The 20,198-nt window shown below is 36.0% G+C and overlaps 1 long non-coding RNA gene across 4 annotated transcripts; it reads right to left on the bottom strand.

Annotated features, from left to right (window-relative positions):
- Positions 1-1,805: 1,805 nt before the first annotated feature.
- Positions 1,806-2,932, bottom strand: LOC149208331 (uncharacterized). Of its 4 annotated transcripts, none has more exons than XR_016252086.1 (3): positions 2,519-2,727; positions 2,210-2,283; positions 1,806-2,029 (listed from the first exon to the last, which is right to left on the bottom strand). It is a non-coding gene; the product is annotated as an uncharacterized LOC149208331 (long non-coding RNA). The 4 variants fall into 4 exon arrangements; XR_016252085.1 differs by having other exon boundaries at positions 2,001-2,096; positions 2,519-2,731; XR_016252084.1 differs by lacking the exon at positions 2,210-2,283 and having other exon boundaries at positions 2,519-2,843.
- Positions 2,933-20,198: the final 17,266 nt, after the last annotated feature.

Below are 20,198 nucleotides of genomic sequence, written 5' to 3'. Positions count from 1 at the left end.
ACTTGCGAAAAGATGTTAGAAGAGAGTTCACTTACCAAATGGTTAAGACAATTAATACTCTCCCTAGAGATAAAAATACATCTAAATTTGGCAAAGGGGGGCCACCGAGAGGGAAGAAAAATCTGAAAAATATGAGGCAACTTAAAGACTCAGTACCTGGTTGGAAGAGGTCCAAGGGAGGATATAGATAGAACTGATTCCTTACAGAACATTGTACAAAACGTTGTACAGCGTTGTGGAGGAAGAGGAAAGACAAGACACTGCTAGAGAAAGGGATTCTTGACTGGTTTGACTGGTTGGAGCTAGTGGAATTCCCTCTGAGGATTCTTGGAATTCTGGTCGGAGCTAGTGGAATTCCCTATGAGGATTCTTGAGCTAGTGGAATTCCCTGTGAGGATTCTTGGGATTCTTGAGCTAGTTGGAACTAGTGGAATTCTTGAGCTGGCTGGTTGGAACTAGTGGAATTCCCTGTAAGACCTAGACCTGTACTGGTTGAGGATTCTTGGAATTCCCTGTGAGACCTGTGCTGGTTGAGGATTCTTGGGATTCTTGAGCTGGTTGGAACTAGTGGAATTCCCTGTGAGACCTGAGCCGGTGGAATTCCCTGTGAGACCTGAGCTGGTTGGATGGAGCTAGTGGGGTCTGACATGAGACCTGAGCTGGTTGGAGCTAGTGGGGTCTGAGATGAGACCTGAGCTGGTTGGAGCTAGTGGGGTCTGAGATAAACCTAGACAAAACTGGTGTGGTCTAAAAGTTCTAGGTGGGGCTGTTTTGATTCCTATCTAATGGTTGTTCTGGAAGTGGAAGTGGAATATCTAATGGCTGTTCTGGAAGTGGAAGTGGACTGGCTCGGGGAAGAATTGGACGCAATTTCCATTCTTGTAATCCTGTGACAGCCTAACTGCTTTGCAAACTAGACAAGTATCTTGTCACTGTGATTATATTTCTGTCAAGAACAGTCATTGTTATTTTATACTGTTTAAAGCTTGAATGAGTGGAGTTCGGATCACTGAACATAAAAGTTACAGTAATACTATTATTTTTATGGTGAATATGTACAATAATCAGTGTTAATAAGTATGCGCACCGGTTAGTTCCAGGCCAGAAGCAGGCCTTGGCCTATTTGTCCGGGAACAATCCAGAGGCCAACACATGGATTTGGAAAATATGGCAGGTTCTTGAGTAAGAATCTCCCAAAAACCCAACTCAAATGCGTTTATAAGTAGTTAAAGAACCTAAGAACCTACAGAAAAAAATAAGTACTGATAAGTAAACATAAGAGGGGTAATATGTACCAACAGAGTGTATACTGGATACCAAAGAAAATATGTACTCGTTTTAAAATCAACATGGATTACTAGTAGTTTAAGAATGCTACGAAGTACCAACTGAAAATAATTTGTCCACAAATAGAAAATAATTAACATTTGGCGAAAATATAATAGATAGAGGTTGTTTTATAGTCAATATAGTCTATATGTTACTACACACTAAAAAAAATTACAATTATATTTCTTAAAAACAGTAGCGGTAAAACCAGTGGCATGACAGGTTATTATAGATTTTCCTTTATGCTCGAACTGAGTACAGTTCGAGCTATATTTCGAATATAGCTGCATGACATAAAGCCCTTGATGACATCTTGAATATGTGAAGGACAATTAACAAAAAATTCTGTAAAAAGGTCGTCGGCCAAAATGAATGATAGCAAATCCAAAATACCAAATAATATATTTGGAAACCCTTAATTTGGGTTTGCATTAACGGTATATATGTATTAAACTTAACATTATTCATTACAAAAATGAAATAATAGATCCCAGAATCAATGTTACAACAAACTGTGTGTAGAGATCCTTTTAATTTATATCCTGGAACTGACAATTATATGCCGCTGACAATATAACCCAGAACATAGAAGAAGAACCAGAGAAACTAACCCAGATAGGGTTTGATTTCGAGTATTTCCAGTATTCGAAGAGGTGATAAGATTTTCTCCATCTAAGAGACATTGTGAAGAATAGAACACCTGAAATGGAAAGAAGAAGTCATCAGTCAATCTCCAGGCAGTTGAGCATAACCCAATGGTAGCGTACCTGTACCACGCAAAAAAGGAAGAAGGGTAAATACAGTCTTTAACTCTGAAAATCAAATGAGGATTATTTAACCGGTTCTCGGTGGAAGAAATAGACAAGGAGGAGGAATTAACCTGAACCCTGCAACTGGCATAGAGAAAAATCTAGCACGCAAGATGAAGCTGCGGAAGGGAAATTCTCTTTATAACTGCACATTAAAAAAAAATTAAGTGGCAGCAGTACTGAATAGGTAAAACAGGAAAAGAATAAAGATAAAGAGGGAAAAACTATGAAGCTTCTGTAAACCCTTGATCTTTCATAGAGTGGTAAGAGGTTGGGCCACTGCATGGGAAAAATAGTAACCGGAAGATTGAAAACGTTTAATGAAAACCTACAGATTTGGTAGCCTCGAAGGAATAGGCAAACTGAAGAATTTTTGTTACCTGATGGTTCAATCAGACCGTGTAGCGTTGACACGACTCCAGAGCTATGAACAATTGCCATGGCTGGACTGCAATAACCTTCAGAACTGGTAAACCCTCTTCAACAATAGGAAGCAAGATTCAGAGCAGGAATGAGCAAATGAGACCCACCAGGAAGAGAGCGAGGCTGAGTTAGTTGCCCTCTAAATCAATCCCCACCGTCCGATGATTCCAAATCCAGGGAGACGTATATCTAAAAGTAAAACCCGAGATCGATCTGCCAAGTGGACAGACTCAGTTCTACATCCAGAAGGTTCTTGACTGTTCATGTCAGCCACGTCATGGCATTCCAACCTAACTAGGGTTGTGAAGTCATCTGGTGCAAAACCCAGAGTATGAATTTAAATGAATATAATTAATACACCCAAATGGTTCATAAACTTGTAATGGTTATAATGGTAAAGGCCTACGAGGGTAAGTGAGTGCATTATATATATACACGTCAAAGTACCAACCTGATTTTTGTATGTCTGTACCTAATAATTGCTGGTTGTAATTTCTTTATAATTTTGAAGTCGCAAGCGAACAACTAAGGTTGCTATTAAAAAAATAATAATACAAATATTTTTTTGGTTTCTGTGTTAACCTAGAGGGATATGATATAGAATATATAATACAAATATTTTTTTGGTTTCTGTGTTAACCTAGAGGGATATGATATAGAATATATACACATTTGTAATCTAAATAGTTATGCAAAAGCAGTCTTTTGTTTTACAAACCATAAATTCTCATACATTATTTTGATGTTGAAATATGTTAAAATATCAAATTAAATTATTATTATTATTCTTAAAAAAAATAGACCAGAAACTACAATAACATCCATTTAAATATGGGTCTATGCATGGAGCGGTGAAAAAAAACAAAGAGCTTCAAGATTGCTCGATTTATCATTAAAAAAAAACCTCAATCGAGCTCCGGTGTAATTTAAGGTTAGGGATTCAATTGAGTAATGGGCTCAATTGAGCCAATTTTTAAAAATTTCTCACCAATACATCTTGGGCATGAAATTAAAAAAGGTGGCTTGATTGAGCCTTAAAGCTCGATCGAACCATTTTTTAACCACATTAAGGGCTCGATCAAGGGTTTCTTAAACCCTTGATCGAGCTATCTATATTTTTACTTTAAACACTTGATCAAGTTACTGAGAGCCTTAAAAATCAAGGTTATAGCTCCCCTTCTACAGATTTCTCTGCAACACTATTTTGTATCCTAGTGGACATAAGGCAAGAATTTTTCTTAGGTGCCAGAGTTGATCTTGTTGGATTCGTGAATGAATCCTCTATCCAATGGCATATAAGTTTGAATTTGTCCAATTCATTTGATATTTTTCATCTATTTCTAGTTAAACATCATGCTTGATTTTTTTTTGGACAATTTCAAATGGGCTAAATAAAAAATCAATCACATAAAATACAAACAACCAATTTTTTTTTTAAAATAACATTATCTTCATTTACAAGTCTGGCATATAAGTTTGAATTTGTCCAATTCATTTAATATTTTTCATCTATTTCTAGTTAAACATCATGCTTGAATTTTTTTTGGACAATTTCAAATGGGCTAAATAAAAAATCAATCACATAAAATACAAACAACCAATTTTTTTTTTTAAATAACATTATCTTCATTTACAAGTCCTGTTCAAAAGGGTACCCTTGTTTTTTCAATTTATTTAAACAATTGAAAAAATCTTACACGAATACATGTGTCTCCAATCTGCCAACTTCGAAAATTAATAATAAAAAAATATAATTTTGGATTAAAAAAAATAATATGAAAAACTTAGTTCTCTCCATGTAGATTATGTTCACACACACACACATATATTAAAAATTACACATACTTCTTAAGATGCAAGGACAGTCATTTCATTTAATGGAAAATGAGATTATACAACACTAATTTTTTCATTTCATTTAGTGGAAAATGAGATTATACTACACTAATTTTTTTTGAAAAAAATATACGACAACATAATTCTCCACAAATTGTCTTTTTACTTTAAATCAAAATTCACAATGCTTATCTAATTTTTGAGGGCTTCAATTTGATAAAAGAGTAAAATTTTGAAATCTTATTGCCACATTTAAAAGTGTAACCCATCTTCATGCATTCTCCCATATAATATTTTCAGAACTTTAAAAAATAAAATAAAAAAATTATTTTGTAAAGATTTTATAGAGATAAGGGAATACAATATCAAAAGCACACAATGATTCATATGCTTTTATGGTTATACCAATATTAATCCAATTTATGTGAGAAAATTATGGAAGAAGGGGTTGGCATGAAGATGTCATTACACCTATATAAAGGTGGAACTATAACAAGAAATTCTAGCAAAGAATATTTAGGGAATCAATGATACAAAGAAGAAAGAAAATGCTTTTCACCACATAGTTTCCTGCACAATCTTATACTTTCATTAGGTATCTAGTTGTCTTTGGTTTTCAAATTTTCTAATTCCTATGTCAACCTGTCCATCAAATATGTACATATTTTATTCTCTAATCCATTTCTACAAGATGTGGAACATGGATTGATCTTTGGAGGAGTTATGATCAACTTCATTAATTAAGGCATTGGAGCAAATTTGCTTAACATTTTTTCTTCTTATAATTGGAGTTATTTTAATATGCTATATGCATAGCTTGTTTTCATTAGTTGAGGTTAGATTTCAAAATGGTATCGGGTATAAAATTAGAACTTGGATAGCTTAATGATGTCTTAATTTGCATCCGTTGACCTAATGGGAGGGTCAACACTAAAAAAATTGTGCATTATGAATGTTGGTTGATGAAGCCATTGGGTATCAAAGTGAAACCCATTTTCCTTTGAAGTTCTACAACATTGACTACCCTAACAAAGTGATGCTTACAAGAAGGAAAACACATGTACTTGCTAGATGACGTACAAGTATACATGCAAATAGTCCACATGTTCATCTAGTTACAATCCATTAGGGGAATTTTTGTGGTCTAAAATGAGCCTCCTAAGAAAAATGTATGACCAAAATAAAATTTGTAAGAACCAATAGGATTCAAGATGATGATGTCAACCATGGGGGATGATTCACCATTTTTGGAGTAAAAAGGTAAAAAGACTAAAAAATAATAAAATAGTAAAACTACTTTTTCAACTCGTATTTTCAACTTATCTCCCTAAAGTTTTGCTCAAATTTCTAGAAAGAGTACTCGTTAGATGAAAAAATTAATTCCTTAACCAAGGAGTACCCATGTTTCATACTTTTGATGGACCCTACTACACGAAAAATGAGAAATACATGAAAAAATGTGATTGCAATCACATTTTTCATATATTTCTCATTTTTTGTGTAGTAGGGTCCATCGAAAGTATGCAACATGGGTACTCATTAGATGAAGAACCACATTTTTCATCCAACGAGTGTTTCCACTCGAAATTTGAGTAAACTCATAGGGAGATACATTGAAAATATGAGTTGAAAAAATAGTTTTTTCTTTTTTCCCTCTAAAATTGATGATGTGATCTAATCTTATTTTATTATTTCCACTATTATTTTATAATTTCCTTAGGAGGCCCATTTTAGACCTAAAAATTCCCCTAATGATAGTTGAAGTTTCATTGACTTATGACTAATGTGACTCCAAGTACAATATAAACGTGGAATCGTTATATTGGTGCATGTGGTAGGTTGATAATGTTAGTATCCTTAAAATTTAGATCTTAGGGAATTAGGATATGTGTAGTTAAATGTATATCCTTTAGATGCCTCAACATTGGTTTATCTAATGATTGGGCCAACACTTTAGAAAGTCACATTGTAAAGTACCATCAAGTTATCATGGCAATTAAAGTAACACAGTTAGTATATTACTCACACTCACCCATCAATATAGCCAAATGAATTTTAGTGACCCCAAAGAGACTCATATCTAATGTGAATTTAAGTGACCCCAAAGAGATTCATATCTAATGCGAATTTAACCAACATAAGCTCTAATTTACATTTAGATACTAGTTAAGAACCATTGTAAAAAATATATTGTAGATTAAACCATTCTTAAACACCTTTTGTGAGGGTCAATAAACATTCATAACGAGTAGATGACTTGCAACCAACCACTTCCTAAATTATATGCAAGTTTCCCAAAAATTCTTTAGAGGGGTGCCCCAAATGGGGTATCAGAGGGCTCCAAATATTAGGGGATGCAATTGTGTGGGTTATATATCATCCTTGAGTTAGCTATTTTAGGGCATGAAATGGTTAGGAGTCTAGTTAAACATAATTTTGAAAAGAATAAAACTTATTTATAAGAAACCAAAATCTAATACCATGACAATGAAACAAGGAATGGCGTATCTATTGAATGTCAAAGATTTCTACCTTAAGTATACAAAAGTTATGTCTAAATATAGTTTCAATGCAACCATTCATGTAAAGTTGATTAGGTAAAACCTTAATCGTAGTGCTTTTGAACATGATGCCATAATTTAACTAGTCTCTTAAAATGGGATAATAACTCGTCATGATTCATGGGAAACCACACAAAGTTAGGTTAATAGCTCATTTGACGATTGTTGGGAAACCACACAAAGTCAAAACTACTTTCAAGTACCAAATTAGTTCATGTGATAGTTGTGGAATGTTGATGCATAACTTTTTTGTTATCCACTCATTGATTCACCCTGTTTGCATATTTCTTGAAACATATTTTCTTAAACTCAAACCCATACCAATAAATCCCACATAATACATTGAGATCCCTACATAATATCCAATATATGTTCACTTCATCATCTTCATCTTTTTCATACTGTGTGAATATTAGAAGAAGACTACTAAAGATAAAACCCTCATACTCCACCTAATCTAGGGATGAAATTCCTGACTCCCTCTCCATTCCTTCGTTAAGATCTCTTCCTCATCAAATCCATATCAAGAAAAATTACCTAAAGGACTTGGTTCATCATGTGGAATTCCATGTTCATCAATATTTTCCCTCAAAATACCTATGTCATCATATAGGTTTCTAACACATCTAATTAAATAATTTTATTATATTTAGATGTGGAGAAGGCTTTAAGAAATAAAAATATCATCTCATCCCAAGAGGAAATAAACTTAGTGGGTAAAGAATTGTATCCAATAGCTACAACCCCTTGGAAAGTAAATATGTATAAACACTACAAGGAAAAGACCTAGCAAAATTTTTTGTGAAAGCCCCTATAAAAATAACCCAAAAAATCATTTGTAGCAGAGGTCACTAGTGGAGGTGGGCGGGCAAATGTTTTAGTGAATGATTTTCTCATGATGTGTATACAATATACAAATACACCAGTGCTTTACTATCCATATAAGCATAAGTGCCACATAGAACATGGTGCACTGTGGAAAATCTATTTTTATAAAATAAAAAAACATGGTGTGCTAAATAAAACAACACACCGATGCTTGAATAATCAACAGCACCAGAAAAAGGTTAACTTTTAAAAATTGTCAGTTTTATATACGCCAACAACATCGGTGCCCTTCTGGCAGTAAAACGCCCCGGTGCATACCAAGAAGGAGCATTGCTATAGTTTTTTAATTTCAAAAAAATGTGGTGTTGTTTTCAAACGATGCACCAGCGTTGTAAATGTATTAAAACACATCGGAGCGTCTTCTAATGTTAAGTTATGGTATGTTCTATACTTATAACAGTTTACTTCCTTTTCTTATTATATTCCACAGATTAGCAATCACATGTACATAAAGTAAAGTGCAGATAGAACATTAAACGATCGACGAAAAACAAGCCAAGACAAGAGACACAAGATATGGCGGCTAGCCAGGGACCAACCCCACAATGTGTGGGGAAACCCTTTGATCAAATCTTCTTTTATCTTCAGTAATTCAGCAGAGAGAAATAGTACAATAAATCTGATTTATATCGGCAGCAGCAAACCCTAGATCAACAACATCAACGTTAGCAGCCTCATCATTAAACTAGGGCAAACGATATCTCACAAATCGACTGTCAGATCGGCTTGATTCCACCACCAAAAGTTGCGGATTCCAAAGGAGGTTTAGATGAACCTACAGTGCAGTTCAAATGAGGAGATATTCTGGTCCACGTAGGTCAAACTTCACTTCTACAGTTTCGGCAGCTTCCTTCAAACTAGGGCAGTCGATATCTTGCAAACCGTCCGTCGGATTGACTTGATTCCACCACCCAAAGTTGCGGCTTTTAGAGGAGGTTCATATGAACCTACAACACAGATCAGAAGAGGAGGTTTGATGGTCTACGCTGGTCAAAGTTTGGATCTGCAGTTGCAGCTTCAATTTCAGCAGCTTCCAGCTTCACATGTGTGAGAGATACCCTTTTTTGCGCAGTAGAGAAGAGACTCTTTTCTACGCAGTAGAGAGAGAGAGATGTGATGGTATGAGTGAGTGCAAATGGGGAAAAGTCCTCTTGTATTTATACACAAATGATGATGTTTGAATAGATGCGACTGTTGGGCTTCTGAGCCTACATGAGTTGTAGGTCGGCTTGATAATAATTCCATAATCAAAATAAATTCATATCTCCATGAATACTTATCGGAATCGGAAGATCTTTATATCAATCGTACACCTCTTGACAAGAGGAATCTAATAAAAATATTATCAGCCATGAATAAGATGACCCACATGAAGTTTAGCCCTAGTTGCCAATTTTAACACTCCCTCTCAACTACGGAGAACTTCATTTGCAATTTGTCTATCGGTTGTTACTATTCATCCATCGAATGCACTTCCATGTACATCTTGACCCTTGCCCTGCTTTGCTCTATTCTGTCTGTTCTGCTTTCACTTGTTCTGCCTGTACTGATCTGTATTGTTCTACTCTGCTCTTGCATTGTTCTATTCTGCTTTGCTTTTGTCCAAATTATGAAGAAGAAGAAATGATCGAGGATGTATCATACTTACTCAAGGTCTGTCTTAGAGTATGTACCACTGGTCCCAGACCAATCTCAACCGACCCGAAGTCAACATCATAGTATGAAAAACTCCTACCACTGGTCCTAGACTAGTAACATCCTCCACTGACTCAAAGTCAGTCTCAGAGTGCGTACCACTAGTCCCAGACTAGTCTCAACCGACCCGAAGTCAGTGTCATAGAATGTACCACTCCTACCACTGGTCCCAGACCAGTATCATTGATCCCAGATCAATGGAGGTCATCCTAGTGTAGGGAGTATGGTAGATACAACGATGCATCCATCAGTACTACTATGGTCCCTAACTTCATTTCCCTACTTATTGATCAGATGAGAGGTACTTCCCATGAGTACCGACTGCATGGGTAGGTTGCCTCAACAGGAGAACTAATCAATCCTATCCTCACAGGAGAACACATCAATCTTGCTACAATCGCCATGGAGAACACATCAATCCAGGCCACCATGGAGAACACATCAATCCAGGCCTCACAGGAGAACACATCAATCCTGCTACAATCGCCATGCCGAACACATCAATCTAGGCCTTATAGGAGAACACATCAATCCTGCTACAATCACCATGGAGAACACATCAATCCAGGCCTCATAGGAGAAATAATCATCCTACTACACAGGAAAGCAAATCATCCTGTTCCACAAGAGAGCGAATCATCTTGTCCCACAAGAGAGCAAATCATCTTGTTCCAGTGTGCACCACTAGGGGAGGGTGAGTCACCCTGTGGTCGTATGTTGCTCCAATAAGAACCGCAAGCCATCAGAGCTCCCAGAGATCAATGTATGAAACATGCAGGATCCTTGTACAAGGGTTTCTTGAAGACTCCAAGTCGTTTGGGAAAATCACAGATTAGATATTTCCTCGGGGCTTTGATAAGATGTATCGACCTGTACATCATCTTAATGCAATGAAGCCTCCTTGCTCATCGACTTACCATATCCCAGATGATGTCTATCTGCTGGAGCAATTGATGAATATGGGATTCCTCAGTAATCGAATCCCACCTCTGGTTGTTACAGAGAATCACAGTGGTATGTGTTCAAACAACTCATTGAAGAGCTTTCCCAACCAGGCAGCTTCATACGAGATCATACTCGTAGATATGTATCTGGTCTCGGCGATGCTTATGGCAACCGACTTCTGCTTCCTGCTCATCCATTATATCGAAACAGAATCCAAAGAGAAACAACACTAAAAGTGCTCCAGTGATCCTCCACACTACCTGCCTAATTAGCATTCGAATAATCATGCAGTTTCATATTTCCGGCAGTGTATCTCAATCCATGAGAGATTGTGTCCTGAAGACATCTCAGAAGATTTTTGGCACCAATCTATTGAAGCTCAACCAAATATGAGCTCACCATGCTAATTGCAAAACATATGTTCGGATGGAGGTTCACTAAGAACATCAACGCGAATGAGTTTTTGAAACTCAGAGGCATTTCCCAAAGCTAGTCCAACATCACTACCATATAACTTTTGAAAGTTAAAATCCTCGATATAGTCACAAGCTTGCAGTCCATGATACCAAATCTTTTTAGAATCTTCACCACATATTTTCCTTGAGATAGGAAAATTTCCCTTGGCTTTTGCCACACATCAAGTCCTTGGTTCTTCATTTCAAATTCAGAAGCTAACTCCCTCTTACATTTGTGAATGAGAGGGTATGCACCTGTTAGAAAGAGGTCATCCATGTACAACACCAGTCTAAGAGGTTTGTCATCTTCAACCTTAAATTAAAGGTTAGGATCGGCTTCACTCCTAGTGAATCCTAGATTCATCAAGTAGCTATCGATCCTCTCATACCATGCTCGGGGTGCTTGCTTCAGCCCATAGAGATCCTTCTTCAACCTGCATACATGAGATTTTCAATCATAAATCTCAAATCCTTCGGGTTGCTCCACATAGACCTCTTCTTTGATCGAACCGTGCAAGAACGTGGTCTTGACATCCATCTAATGTAGGTTCCATCCTTGTGAAGCCACAAGGGCTATGATCAAGCGGATGGTCGTATATCTGGCAATAGGTGCAAATATCATAGTCTATACCTTCCTTTTGGGAGAAACCACGAGCAACAAAACGAGCCTTATACTTTTCCGTACTTCCATCTACTCCATGATTTATCTTGTAAAGCCATTTGGAAGTAACAACTGTCTTGTCCTAGGGTCTAGGAACTACTTCCCAGACATCATTCTTCATAATAGACTCATATTCTTCGGTCATAACATCCTTCCATACTTGATGCTTGACGGCATCTGAGAATGATGAAGGCTCATTTTGTATGATCGTGCTCATGATGGTCAGGTATCCCTGATACTTGTTAGGTTTCTTACTTTCACAAAAGGTTCCTTAGGTTGCAGCATGTCCTTCAGCATCATCAAGTATCCCCCCAAGCCATGAAGGCCTCTTCTTAGAAGAGGAAGGCTCGGGTGGATAAATAGGATCCATGGCTTCCTCCACATCAGGCATTGTTACATCATCTACCCATAGAGATAGCTTCCACAATCGTGCAGTTCTTCCTTTCCACCACACCATTCTGCTCAGGAGTATGTGGTGTAGTAGTCTCCCTCTAAATGCCAACCTCAGATATGCTTGAGTGAACCAACTGTAATATATCAGAGGTCTTGCTTTGGCTTGAGGGGAATGGTCCCCTTTTGAGCTTTCCTTTGGCACATCCTAGACATACACCTTCCTTCTCTACTCGGAATTCAAGCATCCCTGTCACCATTTGTCTTACACCAAGTAGAGCTTTATAATGAAGGGGGGCAAACCTCCGATGCCAAAGTTTGGACTGAAGAGATGTGTCATAAGACATGATACCTAGCGGACTTCCATTGACTTGATATAATGAATCAACTCGAAACCCAAGAGTGAAAGCATCTTTAACATTATTTTTTGATACACGTACCTTGCCATTACTGAAGGTTACCTTGTAGCCTTTGTCTTCCATTGCCGAGATGGACACCAGGTTCTTTCGGAGGTCAGGTGCATTTAATACATCCTGGAATTTCTAGCCTTCTTGAATGCTTGTCCTCTTCCTTGATTCCCAACTCTCCTCTTACCTTTGCTATTGAATTTTTCATTCCTTTGATTGCCATCAGAGGGATTTTGATCATCGTCCCAGTGTGAGTCCTTTCTATCAAGGCACTCCCTTGCATAGTGACCTACTTTATCGCAGATGTAACATCGTCCTTTTCTTCCACCCTTAGGTCCAGCCTTTCCTTTTGATTTAGTCCCGGAATTATTTATTTTCTTAGCATGAGAAGAAAAGGCAGCAAGAGGACCTTTAGGCATGGGCATTTCTTGCTCTTCTACCCTTGTTTCTTCTTGAATGCATCTAGCCATTAATTCCTTGAGACCAGGAATTACATGATTGTTCAAAAGAGTAGTCCTAAACACGTACCATTTGGATGGTAATCCTCCAAGAGTTGTGAGTGCCATTTCTCTGTCAGTAATAGTCTCCCAATAGATAGGAGATCGTTCTTGATCTCGGTGATTCTTAAGAAGTATGCTTGCATACTCTCATCTTTACCCTTCTTGATTTCCCTCAGCTTATTTCTAAGAAACAAAACTTGATTGTCATCATTAACTTTAAATAAACTCACCAGTCTATAGTAGATTTCCTTGGAGGTGTCTAGTTAAGAGATGTAGGCCACCAAGTGCTTGTCGATAGAGTCCCAGATGATCTTCTTTGTGTTGACTTCTCTGTTTTTCCATTTGTTCCAGGCAGCAGTGGATGCATTTGATGGAGGCTCAACAATATTGCCTCTTACATGTTCTAGGACTCCTTGATCTTCTAGGGTTAGATCGATAGACATCTTCCATCCGTGATAGTCAGCTTTCTCACGGAGCTTGTCTTCAGTAGGAAAGAGTGTTGAGGACCCCATAGTTCTTTAGGATACCCTTGCCAATCTTCTCTTCGGTGATTTCTCTTGCTCTTGCTCGGGCCTTGTCTTCACCTCAGCTCTGATACCATGTTAAGTTATGGTATGTTCTATGCTTATAACAGTTTACTTATTTTTCTTATTATATTCCACAGATTAGCAATCACATGTACATAAAGTAAAGTGCAAATAGAACATTACACAATCGATAGAAAACAAGCCAAGACAAGAGACACAAGATGTGGCGGCTAGCCAGGGACAAACCCCACAATGTGTGGGGAAGCCCTTTGATCAAATCTTCTTTTATCTTCAATAATTCAGCAGAGAGAAATAGTACAATAAATATGATTTATATCAGCAGTTGCAAACCCTAGATCAGCAGCATCAGCGTTAGCGGCTTCATCATCAAACTAGGGCAGACGATATCTCACAAACCGACCTTCGAATCAGCTTGATTCCACCACCAAAAGTTGTTGCTTCCAAAGGAGGTTCATATGAACCTATAGTACAGTTCAGATGAGGAGATCTTCTGGTCCATGCAGGTCAAACTTCACTTCTGCAGTTGCAGCTTCAGTTTCAATAGCTTCCTTCAAACTAGGGCAGTCGATATCTTGCAAATCGTACGTTGGATTGACTTGATTCCACCACCAAAAGTTGCGCCTTTCAGAGGAGGTTCAGATGAACCTACAACATAAATCAAAAGAGGAGGTTTGATGGTCCACTCTGGTCAAAGTTTGGATCTGCAGTTGCAGCTTCAGTTTCAACAGCTTCCGGCTTCACATGTGTGAGAGAGAGACCCTTTTCTGTGCAGTAGAGAAGAGACTCTTTTTTGCGTAGTAGAGAGAGAGATGTGATGAGATGAGTGAGTGAAAATGAGGAAAAGTCCTCTTGTATTTATACAAAAATGATGATGTTTGAATAGATGCGACTGTTGGGCTTCTGAGCCTACATGAGTTGTAGGTCGGCTTGATAATAATTCCATAATCAAAATAAATTCATATCTCCATGAATACTTATCGGAATCGGATGATCTTTATATCAATCTTACACCTCTTGATGAGAGGAATCTAATAAAAATATTATCAGCCATGAATAAGATGACCCACATGAATTTTGGCCCTAGTTGCCAATTTTAACATCTAAAGAGCACCGCAAGGTGATTTTTTTTTTTTTTAAAAGAGCAGTGCTATAGTCCAACAAAGCACTGGTGCGGTACCTGTATGAGAAGGCCCTAAAGCATCTTAACAAAATCACCGCTATAGATTTTTAAATTAACAAAAAAAAAAGATGGTACTCTTTGATATCTTCTGCACTGATGTGACTATAATAACACACTAGAGGAGGGTTAAATAAAAAAATACTCTCGAATGTAAATTTCATTTTTACCATCTATAGTGCTAGAGAGCTCTAAAGCACCAATACCAATCTTGCCTCATGCAAGCGCCTTGACGTTGATTCTTATCTTGATCACCATCCTTCTGTACCATGCTCATTGCCTAACTTTCCAATTTTTTCAGACCATGGTAAAATTTGTTTTTCTCCATTACATGTCAACAAAGCCTCCCCAACGAGCAAGTGTCTAGGCAATATCTATGTTTCTCTCTGATTTAATTTTTTAGCGGATCAAAATTGCAAATTAGCTTAAAAATTCTATTATTTTTTAAAAAAAGAAACCTATGTTGTGTGCTTGATATGTTCGGCTCATGCTAATAGTGGTGAAACTTGTAAATTTGCAGGGTGCACCGCAATTTGGTGTGTGAACATAACACACTTCTATTGTTTTGGTGCGTCTGGTAAATGAAAACAAACCAAGAAAGCTATAAATTGTATGTCAGTGCGTATATTTTTAGGTTACGCCTGGTGCAGTTATATTTACTAAATACATCACAAAAATAATATTTAAAAATATAGCTTGGTGCATTCGATAACCTGAATGTTATGTACTGGTGCGAAAAGGTTATATGTGCAAAACGGTACATAAGTGTGATGCACCGCGATGAAAATTTAAATATGTGAATTAATAATGGTGTGTCATAAGTATCTGTGCATCGAGGTCGGTGCAGTGTGCACTAGAGCCAGTGCATTACTACTTTTTGGCGCACCGGGGTTTTTTTTTTTGACTGAAATTTATGTTTCCATATTTATAACATTTTTCATTTAATAAAAAAGTTGTATTTTATCAAGCTGATGAATTTATATGTTATTCATGTAGCAGAGACATTAGCAGAGGGAGAAACAACATGAGCAAGAGAAAATGGCAGACCAATACAATGTGGTCCAAACATGGGAGGCTGAAGTGAGGGAGAGGGTTTTATACCCTCGCCCTATTACTACAACGACTAGATGGATCTTAAGGAATGTAGGACCCGTAAAGTAATATGAGGAGGCTACATCCCTGAAGGTGTACTTTGTCTTGTTGGTGCATTTGATCTTCGGATGGAGTGTCCAAGATCAGGGTTTCCATGTCGGTCTTGGGGTGTGGTATAGACCCTTTGAGGAAGACATATAATTTATAACTGACCTATCCAAGAGACGGTGGATTTTCCCTAGTTCCATGATGTTCCCCATGGGGTTGTAGCAGAGAGTCAACTTTCCTACTCTCAAAGATATCTTAGACCTCATGCAGTCAGTCCAACAAATTTTCGGGTGTGTGGTGGACAACTATAAATTTCTTCTTTTGCTCCATAGGAGGTTAGGTGCCTCCCATTATTAGTCACCACCATTGCACACTTTAGCAGTGAGGGAAGCACATTAGTTGCCCTCTTTTGTATTATGTCGATTATTAGATTCAGTCACCACGTTGTATCAGATGGCATGCCACTTTTTTGAGGCAGTTTTGTATGGATTTAGATAGATGTTGTGTAATGATACATTGGAAGGCAAACTTCCCTTTCGATTCAAAGATTTTTTATTTATTTTTTAGGAGGTTTCCAGATATGAGGCCTACATTTTACTGTGGCCCTCCTAGGCTGATCACTAAGGTTCAGATGTGCATGTGGGGCTAGATGATGCCTGAGAGGGACCAACTGGAATTTTCGACTAGGATATCCACCTAGGAAATGGCGCTACTCACCAATGAGTTTGACCATGTGTTTATCTTGTTGTTATTTCCTTCTGCAGGGATTGATTAGAGGTTGTGTCCCAACATCCTCTTCAGACCAACTGAGCCTCCAGATGATAGAGATAATATTAGTGTTTTCTTTAAATTAATATAGTTTCATTTTATTTTTTAATTAATTAGAATAAAATTTATTCTAGTGCGTTCTTTAACTTGTTTTATTAAATCATTTAATGAAATTTGCCTAATTATTGTTGTGTACTATATATTTTGTAGACATTGACACATTCAATGGGGACATTCCTCCTCCCCCACCGGATGGAGGAGATTAGGAGATGGGTGATTCCCAAGAGGGTGAGGCACATCGTCAAGGGGTTGTGGAAATCTAGGCCCGTAGAGCTAGTTTAAGATTTTGGATGGACTACTGCGACAATTTTTTTAGAGTTTTGGTTGAGGAGGGAGTCTGCCCTACGAGGGCTCAAGACATCAACACAGATCCAAGTTTCATGGAACTTTACATGGATTGTTCGCGTGAGATGATGTCTCTTATGCGTCATATCTTCAGAGCTAGTAGGCTACTGACAACAATGAGGGATGTAGGGCATGTAGTAGCAGATATGTCAGATCATGATGATAATGAGGGTGATGATCATGATCATGATGCTTCTGGTAGTACTAGCCAATCAGATCATGGTGACGATTTTAATGAGCCTTATGGCAGTACACCTCCTCCATAGTTGCGTAATGATTAGATGCCAAAGCTAGAATATATGCCTTATGTTTCTCTTGACAGAGTAGATAAGCCACCTCCTCCTCCATCTCAGGGTTCAATAATGTTGAGGCAGTCATTGACCATCCATCGTCTTCTATTGCCGACCAGTCACCTCCTCCCGATCCACCTTAGAGTTCGACATATGTTGAGGCAGTGGTTTACCATCCATCATCTTTTGTTGCAGACCTCGTTGGCACTACTACGTATGTTGTATCATATATTCGATTACAGTTATATATATGATGCATTTTTTTCATGCTTATGTACTTAATTTATATGTTGGCGTTGATGTGTATATTGTTCGGTCATGTTAGATATGTTCATTTAATGTTCTTGTAGATAGATGTCTATGTGATAACAATTATTTGACATGAGATGTATATTAATTTGAGGATGTGTGTGGTGGTGATGTTAGATTACAATGTTTGTGTTTTATTAGATATGATCACGATGATGATGCTGTGCTAGCTAATGACATTTATATGTGCTAGAGGTGTATATAATTAGATGACGGTAGTGAATTTGAATGTATATCTTAGATGATGTTTATGTTTGTTAGATGGTTATCATCATGATCATGTTTATTTTTATGAGATAATATTTATTATAGATTATGTATTAGTGAACTTATATCAAACGTTTATATATAAATTTTCATGCAAAATGACTTAATTTTTAAAAACAAGCAAAGATATTTTTATAAATTACAAAGTTTAGTATGGTTGAAACAATGATTGTAAAATTACGATAAATATTTTTCTATTGCTTAGACAACTCAATGATATTCAATCTAACTTAATTAGTAAAATATTTCAATACTCACAAGGAAAAAATAATGAAAGGTAAAATAATTTAGTTAGTTCTTAATAAGATGAAAATGTGTAATTGATTTAAATTTTAATATAAAATAATAATAAAAACAAATTATTCAAATATACAATTTAACCAATTCAATAGTGGTTTATAAAATTCAATTTATTGTTAAATTTAAAAAACTTAAGTCGGATTTTTTATAATTAATTTAGATTTAATATAACTCAAAAATTTATTTTTTTATAAAATTTAATTTATTAATAAAGTTATGAGATTTTCAAGAAATTTAAATTTAATATTTATAGTAACTCTTACCGGTTTAAATTAGAAATTTCTCTCTCTAAAGATGAGAATCAAGAAATGTAAAATAAGGCTTGTGAAGTTGTAGTTTGGGACTTGTTCTATTGGAAGTTCTCCCTTAAAGAGGCAAGTGAATTTTTTTCTAGTAATAAAGATATAACATTTTGGTGCTATTTTGGTTCTCTATTTTCCATTGCACTGGTTTAAATTTAATTCCTTTTAATAATAAATATGAATTAAATAATATAAAAATGATACTATATTAGATTTAAACTTTTGACAAATAATATATTTGATTATTTCTTAATGAACAACTCAAAAATATTATTTTTTCCACATATTTATCACGAGATAGTCACTAAAATTCATATTTTCACATTTCTCCTAGCTAATATTACATCATGTTCACAATGATAAAGACATGTTTACTTTAAATAATTTACTTATAAATACATAAAATAGATAGTTATTTCACATAATCTAAATAGGAAAGAAAAATGCATCACCAAGTGTATTTGAAATTCAAACAAATTATTTGTAATTACCATTGAAAAGAAAAGTAAAAATTGTTCCATTATCCATGAAGAAAAAAATTAAAACCTCTCATTCCTCCATGTAAGCCCATTTGTTTCTCTTATGGTCCATAAAAAGATGTAATTAACATTTAATACATGCATAAGACCTCCTTTTAGTTTGCATAAAGTTGCAAGAACTGTAATTTAAATATAGTAAACATGACTTTACCTCTCATGTCAAGAATTTAATCTTACATATTAATACACATTTTTTCATTGGTAAAGTCCTCATAGAGTTATCACTACATGATGTTTTATATTGATTTTGAACTAAACAAGAAGAAAAAACATGTGAATTGATTACTAAACCAATATGTATCTAAATATTCAATGTTGTTTCTAAATTTAATATTTAATTATCATTTTCTTATTTGAAAAGGATTGTCACCTTGAATCCTTAATATCATAGACATTGTACACAATTGGAAATACCTAGTTTTAAGTGTAAAAATGTTTCCACTGAAAAAAAACATGTAAAAAAGTTTATGAATCTTACCAATTATATTATAAAACTTCAACAAGACAAATAAAAAACTAATATAATTAGCAAAATAAAGAAAACAAAAACATACAACAATAGTATAAATGATGAAATAACGCAAGTACATATCACTCTCCATTGTCATCACAATGATTATCTTCCTCGCTTGACATGATAACACTATTGTTCTCAAAAATATGTTTTGATCTAGGGTCATGTCTTAATACAAACCACCAATCCCTATCCAACACATCTGGGTAAAAAAACACCTAGCTGCAATGTTTTTGGAAAACATAAGGCTCCCTAACTTCATGCCACATATTTCTAGAGTTGATAGATATCAACTCACTACCGCAAGATATTCCTTTACATTATTCCGATCAAAGGTGTACCACCAATTGCACCTAAAAATAACACATTAGAATGAAGAGAAGTCCACTTGAATGATGCCTTATATCTTTCCAACATAAACTAACATCCCTTGCATTAGGATTTGATTACGGTGGCTAGCATGACTAGATTGGTTGAACTCGAATTCCATTCCACAGTGTTGTGTCATGCATCCATCATCAACATCCTCTGTGCGAAAATGATATCCATATGCCCACATAGATGGGAACAAATGGACTTATAAAAAAGTGAAAAAAATCACAGTGTCATGTGTCTAATAACCCAAACATAATTAAAAATATAAAATATATACAAATGTTACAATTCAAAGGTGAAATATGAAGTTAAAACTATACAAAAAGAGATTACAATTACCGAGTTATTGCAACCAATGGCTATGT

Source organism: Pinus tabuliformis, chromosome 1_2 (genome assembly GCF_031772625.1).
Source record: "Pinus tabuliformis cultivar Carrire ecotype Pingquan chromosome 1_2, CPIR1, whole genome shotgun sequence".
Lineage (NCBI taxonomy): Eukaryota > Viridiplantae > Streptophyta > Pinopsida > Pinales > Pinaceae > Pinus > Pinus tabuliformis.
This window is presented reverse-complemented; position numbering and strand designations above follow the sequence as displayed.